This window comes from Vidua macroura, chromosome 4 (assembly GCF_024509145.1).
Source record: "Vidua macroura isolate BioBank_ID:100142 chromosome 4, ASM2450914v1, whole genome shotgun sequence".
Classification (NCBI taxonomy): domain Eukaryota; kingdom Metazoa; phylum Chordata; class Aves; order Passeriformes; family Viduidae; genus Vidua; species Vidua macroura.
This window is the reverse complement of record NC_071574.1, coordinates 68,279,846-68,293,079: the sequence shown is the minus strand read 5'-3', so window position 1 is coordinate 68,293,079 and position 13,234 is coordinate 68,279,846.

Here is a 13,234-nt window from a genome sequence, read left to right as displayed (position 1 = left end):
CATGTGTTACAAATGCTTGTATCTTTTATTAAAAACAAAACAACAACTAAAATCTCAACTTACATTTTTTAAACATTTTTATCAATATATTTTTATTAAAGAGCTGCACTTTTGTGACAATCAGTTGTTGGTCTGCTCTGCAGCAAACCATTTGTTAATGTCAGAAATTTGTTCCACTCCAAACTCACACCACCAGCACCATAAAATATTTTGGAGGCATATAAATGACAATATCAGTCTGGCAGTTCCGCAGGGCCACAGCTTTTGATTGATTCTCTCAACAGTTTCTGATGACATAGTTACAAACTTTCAGGTAGCCTTCTAAAGAAGTTTTTCTTGCCAGGAAAGATGTCTTGTGAATCTGAAAGTAGAAAACCTAAAATTCAGCTTAATATTTATAGAACTGCTTGCACACAGGCAGTGTGAGCGTAGATCTCCCCATGCTCTGTCAATTTTGTGTATAACAAATGGCCTTGAGGCAGAGTTAGAAGGAGAAAGGCCAGACTTGTTCATGAGCCCTCTCTGGGAGTGAGCAGGGCTGTGCACTTTAGCAGCTGTGGATGTCGTGGTGCCCTTTGGAAGGAGCCTGCAGTGTCCCAGACCAAACTGAAAGCAATTTACAGCTCGCTGCCTGGTTGGGATTTAAGTGAGAGACACATCAGTTTATTCCTGAGCTTGCCTCGTGCAGTTTGTCAGAATACCATGTATAAATACCCTGTCCAGCAGTACATATATATATATATATGTGTGTGTGTGTATATGTGTATATATATATATGTATGTATGTATGTATGTATGTATGTATGTATATTTTTTTAATATATGTATGCACACACAAGCATATATTTGCCTAAAAATCTGGTGACTACACAGAAATAAAAAGAAAAATGCTATGTGTGTTTGTACATTTTTTTATTCATGTGGTTTGAAGCTGAAATTATACCAGATCAGGGTTTTTAAAAGTGGTTACCCAGCGCTTCTGAAGTTGCTGTGCTTCCAAGCATGCCCAGCAGCAGCTGCTGTCCCCATTTGTGGCTCAGGATGCCCTGGCCTTGTTTGGGCTGGGGGAAGCAGGAGAGGCTGAGCTGTGCCTGGCTGTGTGACACTGGCAGAGTTGGAGCTGAGCTCCTGTGCTGAAACATAAACTTTAAGGGATTTAGAGATTTTAGAGGAGCTAAGATATTAGTTAGAGATAAGCCTTACTAGAGTTAATTAAAATAAATGAGTAGGCCTTGATGAAGTTAAGAGTTAGTAGTTAACTAATAATTGATTGCTTGTCAACACAATGTTTAGTTATCTGGGTTTATAATGGAAAATATAGAAACTGACAAACAGCTTTTAGGAACATAAGACAATTGTGGGCCTCCTCTGTTCTGAAACCAATTGAAGACAGGGAATGGGAGTTCTACCAAGGTTCATTTGTCATATTTGCATTGAAAAGGTAGAAAGGTCAGAATGAGGAAGACTTCATTTACTTCCTCATTTTGGGACCCCTCCCCATGAAAGGGACCACCGACCCATTTCAAGGAACAAACTACGCATGCTTAATAGCTTTTGGAATGATAAGCATATGAAGCGAGGAATGGGAGGTACTAAATGATGAATATGTATTTGTATTTTGGGTATTCAATTCTGGTGTGGATAAAAGGACTCTGTAATCATTGGAAAGGTGCAGTGTGCATTTGGGAGCTATCCCGCACATTGCCCGGCGTCGCAATAAACATACACTTTCTAACTTTAAACTGTTAGAGAGTTTTTGTCCGTCACAGTTGGATATTGGTGCTAGATCAATATCCATATTTCTTTAATAAATCACTATTTGCTAATGGAGCAGCAGGGGAGTGCCAGGAGCTGCTCAAAGCAGGTGACACTGCCATGCTCGAGGTGCTGCCCTGTCTTCCCCAGCCGAGTTACTGCTTGGGAGCCCTGCCTGTTTCATGTCAAACGTGTTAATCATCATCCTGTGACCACGCAGAAAACCTGAGCAGAGTGAATCTTTAGGGTTCAGAAATGGAGACAAATATTTTGAATTCTGTGTCTTTATTTTTGAGGCTGTTCCTCTCTTGGGACAAATGAATTAACAGCACTATAAGTGTTAGACTGAGGTAAGAGGTTATTGTAGCTCTGCATTCATCACTGCTGACTCAGCTGTAGCAGCTTAATTTTATATTGGCAAAGACTGAGCACAAACAAAGGGACTGCATTGTTAAGAGGTGGGAAATTGACTTAACAAGCAGGAGAAAAGACAATAATATGAAAAGAAAACTAAAATATGATGAATTTATGAAGAAGAAAGAATCTTAATTCCTGTCAGCCTTTTTACAACACCAAGGAATGAAAATGGATCTTGTAATAACAAAGAAGGGTAATATTTGAAGCTGTCCCTAGAATGTATTTCTGTGCAATTCATCAGCTACTGTAAAACATTGAGGACAAGGACGCAGCAGGGTTCAGGCACAATAGATGTTACTTGGCCAGCCAGACTGTTACTCCCTATAATCCAATCTTCTCAGTACAGTGGTCAGCAAAAAAAAAGGTGAACTAAACCTCATTTTAGATTTTACATTATAAAGTTGTAGGGCTTTTTTGTAGTGTTCACTTGGTTGGGTTATGTCTGCCAAGAAGGCTGTGCAGTTCACTGCTAATCCAAGGAAAATATATAGAAAGTACTGTCCTTAATTCATATAAAGAAGTCAGTCTTTGAAACAAATACATGTTTTCCAGTGAGAAGTTATGCAAATTGAAATAGAGTGAATACTGCCCATGATAGTAACATTTCATAGACTTGTGCCTTGCTGCAATTGGCCTTTTTTTAACTGGGTGGGAGGTTTTTAATAGATAATATTGTTCCATCTCTCTTTCTCTAGGTAGCTGTTTTTACAGTTCAGTACACTTGAGCAAATTGCAATTTTCCTCTGTAAATGCCTTTTCTGCTACAAACACTGGCAATTAATGTATTTTGTCTGCAAGAAGGGCTTTCATCTAATGGTCAGAACTTAGTCACTGGATTTTCTTGTGTGAGTCAACTCAAGTTATTGTGTCCATCTTTCACTCTGTTGGAGGCATTAAGCTACATGAATCAGTAACAGTAGAATAGTGAAATTTTTTTGATGATTTACATCACAGCATAAAGAATCTCTAAAAGATGAGCCACCAGGACTATTGTATGTCACAAAAATAAAGTTTTTATTGGAAAATTAATTCCTGTATTGGAAACAAATGGCACTCCATGCCAATCAGCAATATTTTGATACTCAGTTTGGCATTCCTTGTTGGGGTCGCACTCTTGGGGTGATACTGTCTCACATAATGTTTAAACTGATTTTATTTTAATTAAATCTGGACTAACTAAATTGGTATCTATTGGTGCTTGCTTTGGGTCAAGTATCTATAATATTGTTTAATTTTTCAGAATGGTTTATTCTCAGCAGCACTTGACAACAGTTTGCTGGAATTATCTTGCATCACTTCAGATATCAGAAATACTCTTTGTTAATGTTTAAGCTGTGGTTACACTGCAACAGGACACCTTGCCAGCTCCCTTCATAAATACTGGTGTAAAATTCATAAATTCTAGTGTAAAACTGCAGCAGAGGCTGTATTGCTTATAGATACTGTTTATGTCATTGTGTCAGGACTCTTGCATGGGATGCTTTGAGTGCTTTGAGTTTTGTGCCTCTTTTGCAGTCTCTAACCTACAGGTTCCTTTTTTTTAACAACTGGGGCTGGTTGTTACCTGTGCCCTGTCTGTAATATCACATTTACTTCCATAGTAAGTCCATTCCATAACTCCATTCTCACATGGAACTAAATAAGCACCAGATTAGGTAAATCAGTAAGTCTTCTGTTGCTATTCCTCTGCAGTTTGCACTTCCAGACTTTTTCATGAGCCCTGTTGTCTGCTGTTAACTGACTTGAATAAGTTCTTGGGGATTTTTTGTTGTTTTGGTTTTGGATTGGGTTTTTTACTGTTGTTTGGTTTAATGGTTTTAAGAGGCATTGTCTGCTTAAACTGAGATGCAGTCCTAGACTTCTCATAGCAGTGACAACCCCAGGGAAGGTCCTTCAACCTTTGCAGTTTTCCCACTTATTTTGCTCTCTGGGGGTAGCAGCACCTATTTTGGCACAGCATCTGCAGTGCTCAGTCTAGAAGGAAGTGGTCTGAGCTTAAAGATTCACTTTGACAAGGCAAAATTACCTTAATCCTGAAAAGTGCCAAGTCTGCAGCAATTGTGTTGCTTTCAGGATTCATTTTACATTTGGCATAAGATATGAATTGAATTGAATTGAATTGAATTGAATTGAATTGAATTGAATTGAATTGAATTGAATTGAATTGAATTGAATCTCTTGTACCTTCCCTTTCACCCAGGAGAGGGCTGCCAACTTTTAAATGCAAAATGGATTTTGTGGTGATTTCAAATGTATTTTTTAGAGAGTGCTGTGCAACTGGACAAAATATCAGAATTGCTTACATATTAAGCATTTTGATAAAACATTTTCTAGAATTGTTAAGGTTGGAAAAGACTTCAAAGATCATCAAGTCTGGCTATTAAAAAATTTTAAGTGACAGCACAATAATAATAAAACCACTAAAGACTGATGTAGAACTGGTGTGATTTTAAAAACTTCTTTAGAACAGAATTACAATCCCCCAAAACAGGAGTGTAGGATACTGCTACAGGCCTATCTACAGTTTAACGTAATTATTCCAGATGTTATTTGCTATTGTGGTTTTGGTTTGCTTTGCTTTTTTGGTTACCAGTTATAAGTGGAAAAGGAGTCCATTAAACATGGAAATGTTGCTGTAATGTACACATAGTCTGGGAGATTTTCTTCCTATATTCCTGATTTTTAAGGAATGAGAGCCACCCTGCTGAGAAGGACTTGGAGGTACTGGTGGATGAGAGGCTGGACATGACCTGGTCATTTCCACAGGCAGCTCAGAAAGTCAAACCTGTCCTGGGCTGAATCACCAGCAGGGTGGGAAGGCTGAGGGAGGGGATTCTGTTCTGGTGAGACCCCACCTCAAATACTGCATACAGCTCTGTGATTCCCAACATAAAAAACACATGAGTGTGTGGCAAGCACATTTCTCTCTCTCTCAAGATTTTTCATAGAGCAGCACAGAGAGAAAGAAAGAGAAAACAATTTCTATTTCTGCTCCTTGTTTTTCCCATGTGGAATGTGTTTGGAGAATTGTTTACCTGGGGTGATTGCTTGATTGGATTCTGGTGAGGATTGTTTGAGCCTGATTGCCAATCCAATCCACCTGTGTCTGGATTCGAGAGAGGGTCACAAGTTGTGAGTTCGTTAGATATGGTAGTTAGAAAAGTAGGTATGTACTTTTAGTATCTTCCTTTAAATAGTATATTAATGTATTATAGTATAGTTATAATAAAGAAATCATTTGGCCTTCTGAACTGGAGTTGGGCATCATCATTTCTTCCCACTGTGTTCGCCTGCATTTTACAATATGAATGTGCTGGAGAAAGTCCAGAGGAGGCCACAGAGATGCTCAGAGGACTGGAGCACCTCTGATGTGGGGAGAGGCTGAGAGAGCTGGGAGTGTTCAGCCTGGAGAGGAGAAGGCTGCAGGAGACCTTCCAGCACCTTCCAGTGCCTAAAGGGGCTACAAGAGAGCTGGAGAGGGACTTTGGGCAAGGCCATGGAGTGACAGGACAAGAGGGAATTGCTTCAAACAAGAAGGCAAGTTTAGATTGGATATTAGGAAGAAATTGTTCCCTGTGAGGGTGGTGAGGTCCTGGCAAAGGCTGCCCAAAGAAGCCATGTATGCCCCATCCCTGGAAGTGCTCAAGGTCAGGTTGGATTTGGGCTTTGAGCAACCTGATCTAGGGCAGGGGGCTGGATTAGAAGATATATAAATGTCCCTTCCAACCCAAACTATTCTGTCATTTTATAATTCCATAATGTGTTCAAGATCTTGTGCTGCTCCCAGGACTCATGAGTGAGACCTTCAATAAGCCACAGAGATTGGAAACATCAGCTTCTACAGGGCCTGGGGTAGGCAGGGAAAGGCAAGAGAAAGAGGGGAAATGCACAGTCTGCCTGCAGTGTTCAGAGCAGGGCTTGTGCAGAGCACCTGAAGCCTGTGTGGCATTTTAACTGAAAGCTGCTGGACTGAGCAATACAGTGGAGTTCTGAAAACCTCAGATCATTTAAAAGCTATTTCATAAGAGGCTGTTTAGTGTCTCTCTCATTGTCTTCAGGTCACGGGAAAGCTTCTGTAAGCCTTGATGTGAGACCTGAAAGACATCACACTGTTGGCGTGCACCACTCCGATTGTGCTTTCCCCAGGGTGGGTCTGTTTGAAGAACCACCTGTGCTCAGCTGCTGTGCTCAGTAAATCTGCCCAACTGAAGCTTTCTGTTGTGGGTTATTGTGCTGTGGGATAGACTAGAGACCAGGGCCCTCAAAACCTTGAATTCTGTCTGATTTCTCTTAGTTTTAGTTTTGTGAGTATAAGAGGAAGGCTGAAAAGCCCTGAAAAATAATGTAAAAAATACAATCTGCTTTTTCTTTCTGGTTTCTTTTTGAATTTGTACTTTGTGGTTGATTACAATCTTGGCTCTAGATTTTTCCTGCTACTGCTAAATTAAATATTCTGGGTAGTCAGAACCTGAGCTGTCAAGTATTTTAGTCCATCCTCTAACAGACAAACTGAACTAAGCAAAGCTGAGCAGGGACACGTAGGTGCCAGTAACAATTCAGTGGTCAGAAGTCCCAGGAACCTCAAGCCAAGGTCCATGAGGATTCAGTTTTAAGTTCAAAGTGTACATGGGGTTCTTGTTTCAGTCCCCTTTCCTAAACTCTTCTGGTCTTTATTTGAGACTGATAATGCCTCTGCTTTCTTCAGTGTATCTCTTTTCTCACTCAGATCTGATCTTTCCTCTGAGTTTCTGCCACTCTGTCACAGAGGGCTGTGCAAATTTGGCCAGTGTCATTTATTACTGGGGAACCCTTGCTCCATGTGGTCACACAGACCTCCTTTTATTAGGAAGTCAGTCTAAAAAAACCTTTAAAAACTTCCCAGGAGACGGAAAGGCCATGATGTAGTACTCCACTTGTACACTGTGAACGCACTAATTGAAGAGGAATAAGTGTCAATTGACTTGCTTTTGAAAAAAGAGTTGCACTTTTGGAAGTCAGAAGGAGGAGATTAACATCTCTGAAAATATGGAAAAGGAATGATTTGGCAGAACAAGGAAATGGTTTTTGTTTGTTCAGTGGTCATTCCCAAATGTGAATTCTGCTCGCCCACCCTCTGGAAAGTGGTTGCAGAAACCACGCTCTAAACTAGGGTTCTTGGTGTAAAACATGAAAGATAAGATCCCAAATGAAGTGTTCTTGTCACATTTCCATTAAAAAATGATGCATCTATGATGTAAATGCTGCAAATGAGACAGAGCAGATTCTCATCTAGCAGAAGTGACTTACAGCTTTAATTTAGGTAAGCAATAACCAGTTTTCTAAGGTCATAAATAATGGTTTTTGTTGATGTGTTTCATGATTTCCCTGTTGCTGGCCTTTCACATTTGTGCCAGTAGTTCTTTACATTTAAAGTACTTAGCACAGAGACTGATGTTGTTATTCACTCTTTACTTAAATACATCTTTTTTCACTTCTTAGAGACAAATGTCAGTAATGAAACCTAATTCTGCTCATCTGCTCCTCCCATTTAAGCCACCAAAGCATTACAATTCTGATTTGAGAAACAAATGGAGCCACAGATCTTTGTCACATCCAAGCAGAAAATCTTTCAGATCTTCCTGGAGAGCCCTTGGTGACCACAGTGTCCAGGGCAGGTACAAGTGTTCCTCTCTGCAGGCCCAGCAGCACTAAATTAGAACTGTTCCTTGTCTGGAAAATGTGTGTGCTGCTTGGCTTTGTGAAAGAGCTGCTCTATACATAAAGGACAAGGCAAAACTGAGTACACGGAGAGCACAAAACCAAGGTTAAAGCTGCTGCTTAAAGCTGAGCTTGAATGGAAGACTCCTGCATTTCAATTTTGGCCCTGTCCCTGGTTCACCAGGTCACCTGGATTAAGTAGCTCTTCCATGGCCTCTTGTTTCAGCTACAAATGGTGCAAAAAGGGATTCTGGCAGATTTCTCCTGGCCATGCTGGGCCCCTTAAACAGATTGCTGCTGCCACTTTGCTTCCTTTCTCCTGAAAATTACCATTCCTTGGAAATCCCTGTGTCCCTGTGTCTGCTGCTGTCCCTCACAAACAGATCTGCTGGAACTCTCCAAAAAGGGCAGCCAACATTAGAGGGAGGTAAGACCACCCTTCTGAGGGAGCAGGAATAAAAAGAAATGCCTTCAGGCAGTGGAATTGTTTGTTCAATGAACACAGTGGAGCCCAGATACTCATCTCTGATCGCAGCTATCACACTCCTTGCCCTGTGAAGAGCGCCATGAATGTGCAAAATACTGTCACTATTTTATAGCTTGTTTTCCCCTTTATGACTTTTTATACATTGGTTTCATGACTGGCTGCAGAATGTGAATAATTTGTGGCAAGATGCTAGTTCACAGTCCACCTGAAAAAGTCCACAACTGAAACTGAACATCTCAGAGTGAAGTGAGCAAAAAGTTGTTTCCACAGTGGAAGGTTCTCACCAAAGAAAGGGAGAATCACTGAATCACTCTGTGTGCCCTGAACTCGGGCTGTGGTTTCAGAGAGGCACACAGGGAGCACCAACACCTGCCAAGTTAACCCCACTGTTGGCCTATGAGCCACATCCTTGTCATATCTAACCTTTTAACTTCTCCAAGCATGTTTCCTTAAAGGTTGAGAGGCATTCAACCAAAATCGCTACAAATTACCCAAATGCAACACCTTGTGCTGCATTTTGAATGTGCCATTTACCTGTGGAACCAGATCACAGAGTAAAACAGTTGTTTGAGCAAGTCAGACATCTATTACAGCTTAATTAAATTAAGGGCTTTTTTCAGCATGGAGCTCCTGGCCAGCACTGCCATCCCACACCCCAGAAGGTGAGAGTGTGTTTGGCGGTTGTGTTTATCTGCCAGAATGTCATAGTCCAGGACATCCCTCTGGCTGCCTCGAGATCCTGGCAGGGGGCTCGGAGACCTTGGCACAAAGTCAAACACACCTGTGGCTTCAATTTTAACCTGTGGAAAAAACTGCCAATTTTGTATGAGGAATTACAGGTCACAAGGGTTTGAGTATTGTAGTAGCTGAATTAACACAGGGTGAAAAAGTAGAATTTTGGGGCTTTTTTAGAATGGGGTTCAGAGGACAAGATGGAGGGATTTGGGTGTGTCCTGACCTTCTTCTCTTTCTTCTTGTCCTCCATGTCTTGGTGACACTTTTCTATTGGTTTAAGGCAGAGACACACTGTCCAACATAGATGACAGGTATTGACACAATATTATAAACATAGCACATGTAGGTTTTGGTATAGAATGTAAACACTGCCCGAGGCAGCACACAGAATGCCATGGGCAACCTGATGGACAGAGCTCAGCAGGTCAGAGAAAGAATGTTATAGATAAGGGAAAATAAACAACCTTGAGAAGCCAATCAAGGACTTTTGCAATCTTGGGGTCACCTCGACACACAGACCCCAGGACCAGAACACCAGGAGGAAAGCAGCAGGGTAAAGGCTGGGACATTTGTATTCTCTTTGTACGAGTTTCTCCTGTGATTTACAACAACTTACCACGAGTGTGGTGCCAGATGAGCTCTTCCAGCTGCAGCTTTTTTAACCATAACATGTTGTAGCTGCTGGTTCTTCTGGACATCCAGTGGTGGAAGTGGCCTGAGGGAGGAGGTCAGAGCCCTGCCAGATCCGCTGGTGTCCCTCCAGCTGTACCTGTTTCCCATCCTGCTTCTGTTTTCAGAGCAAGGTATTGAGCAGCCAAGCATGGTATCTTTTTAACCCCGACCAGCTGTAACAGTTCTTGAGTGTGCCCTAAAACAGGTGTCACAAAAATAGTCACAAAAACCCCTCAATGAATAGGAAACTATAAATAAGTGCAGTGCCATAAATCTGTGGGACAGCTTTGGAAAAGGAGATGAAGTGGTCTTCATCTCCCTTTCAGAGCTCAATTTACAGCTGAAAGCAATGAAGTTATTTCAACAAGGTTGGGGCTTTTTTGGTTTTTTTTTTTTTTTCTGGCAAAATAAAAATTTAGGCATTGATTCCTGTTGAATTTAGGAAAATCTTGCTTTGATTTCAGAGGGCTGCAGAAAAATGCCTGCCCAGATTTGCTCCTGCTGTCAATCATTCCTGCTCCAGGGTGGAACACTGAGCGTGGGCATAAAAATTTAAATCAAAGTTTCTACAGGTGACTGACATATCCACAAGTCCTGAACACCTGTAGGAGCCCACCTTGCACAATGTGCTGGTGCCACTTGTCACACAGCTGGGCTTCATTGCAGAATTGATACTTAACAAGCACAAAAAACCACAGATCCTCAGGTCACAGACCATTTCTTCCTGCATTGATAGGCTTAGGTCCTTGCTGCTTCTGTACTTGAGATATGAAAGTTTGAAAGAAAACCAGATTCTCAGTGGGGAGATTGTGAAAGAAGTAGTACATTGTGGGTTTTTTCTCTGTGAGAGCAGTGGAGAAAACTGAAAATCTATTTGTGTGGGAGAGGGGAGATTTAAAAAACACCTTTAAAGTGATGTAGGATTCCTTAGAATTAAGGATGAAACAGTTCCCGGCAGTGTTCCGAGCACTAACCTAACAAACAGTTGAAATGAAGATGTTTTCCCCAAAGCTAAGTGCTAGATGTTTCCAAACCATCTGCATTATAAATTCAAGCTCCAAAAACTGAACCACAGTTGTCAATAATTTCATGATGTGTGAGAAATACATTGGCTGTGATACCTCTTGCATTTAGGTAAGCTTTTTCCCTCAAAATGTTTCTTTTGGAACTGTATTATGTCAGTCTATGTGTGTAGCTTCTTTAGGTGATGGAAGATGCTAGAAGGTCTCCCTGGAGCCTTCTCCAAGCTGAACATCCCAAGCTCTCTCATCCTGTCTCCACAGCAGAGGTGCTCCAGCCCTCTGAGCATCTTCGTGGCCTCCTCTGGACTCACTTCAGTAGATCCACGTCCTTCTTATGCTGGGGGCATAGCCAGCTGCTGTGCTTAAAAAAAAATACAACAAATCACTCTGGCTTGCTCAGCTTCACCCCACTAATGCTCCCTCTCTCACTTTGCACTCCCCATGTTGATGCAACACCAAGAAAATGCATTTCTGCCTGGACAAATGAGTCACTCAGTCTGGGCAAAGTGGTGTGACACCACTGATATGTGAGACTTCCCAGCAGCTTGCAAGATTTGGCTCTTTTGCCCACTTCTTAGAGGCCAATAGAAGTTTTGGTGCTGCAGTTTCATGCAAGTCCAGGTCAGGGCAACGTGGGCTCAGCTTTTGTGGGTTTCTCTCAGGCAGCACCTGGGCTTGCCTGCAGGAGCAACATCTGTGCATGCACTGAAATCCCTGGGCCCCATAGCTCATGTCAGTGGTGCTCATGAGGTAGAGACCTCAGAGCCCCTTGGGAAGGAACCTTTTTCACCTCTATTGTGTGTACTGTTCAAATTTGAGTGTGCACCACCAGTTTCTTCACACGTGAGCTCCATCCGTGCTCCATGGAGAAGGATAACTGGGAAGCTGGTGTGAAATCAGCACCCTGATAGAGTTGTATCCTGCAAAACAGCATCAGATCCCATCAGATTTAAATAAAGTCTGCATTTTGGGGCTGTCTGTGAATGGCCAGTGACTGGCATTGCTGGCATTTGAGTCTGTTCAAGCATTTACAGCTCTGTGATATTTTTTGAAAACTCTTCAGATGCATTTCTCTTCCCTGCTCAGTTATTCCATGCCACTCTCTGAGGGTATCACAGCCTAAAGAAGGAGAGGGACTCATTTCCTTAGAATTGCCCTTAAAATGAGGTGATTTTATGGAAGTGGCTCTGTTTTCAGAAAATTCCCTCTCATATCAGATAGAGAAGGTGATGACAGCTGTTCACTGCCTGCCTTCTGGTTTGTTGACAGCTCTTTTTAGTCTCTTTGGGTTTTTTTTTCTGAGCTCAACAAGTGAAGAAATCCAGCTGCACACAGGGATGTGGGCACCGACCCCTGCGCGGTGTCTGAGGTGGAGGTGTTGTGTCACCAGCCTGAGCAGAGCCTGCCCTGCACTGTGAGCAGGGGGTGCACACCCGTGCACAGCCTGCCTTTCATCCCTCCCCTCTGCTCCAAGCAGCAAGAAGCAACAGCTGGTGAAGGAAAGGAGGCTGGTGTCCATCTCCAAGCTGGTGCCCATCTCTGCCTCACCATGTGGCATTATCTGCTGCCCAACGCTCATCTCACAGCTCCCTCACCTTTTGGTGTGATTTTACTGCTCTGGCAGCTCACTGGGTTAAGATTACAGATGAGGTTTCTGATGAAGTGTGAAGGAGGTGAGGACACACATACCACTGCTGTTGTGGTGGTGCTTTCTTGTTCATTGGTGGGCGTGCTGTTAAAACAAATGAACATTTGTTTCTTTCTCTTTTTTTAGCAATTTTTAATAGATTTTCTGATACTATTTGCTTAGGGAAACATAGGCAAGCAGGCATCTTTGTAGCCTTACAACAACATTTGCTTATGGAGAGCAAGGATAACTTAAAGGTTTTTATTTTCCCCCCATATCTCCTAGCCTGCACTATTTCAAGTAACTTCATGACTTTCTATTCTCTTTCCAGATACCTGTGACTCCTATCCACTAGTGAAGATGCTGAGAGCAGCTGGAGGAACGAGGACACTTTGATTGTCCCACGCTGTAGAAAGCCTAATTCTTAATTACAGTCTTTTGTTAACCTTGCTAAATTCAACAGTCACATTAGTGATAGGTATCTCTCAAAATTGGAATTTGTTTCAGTGGTGTTTTATTTTTGAGAAGATGAGTGAACCCACAAGAATTCCCTCTGCAGGATACATCTTCAGTCATTTCACCACTCCTAAGAGTAAACTAACTCCCTGCTGAGTTATCCATGACCCTTCTCAGCCAGGCTGGTGCAGATCTGATCACTTCCTGAGGCTGTTGTGTGGAATAAATCAAGCATCTCTCTTCATGCTGAGTGCTGGCACATCACAGAATTTCTCTGAGACTCTATGAATGAGAAAAAAAATCAACACAAACCATAATCTGTCCCACATCCCAGATAAGCTACCCAGCATTTTAGCTCTCAAACCA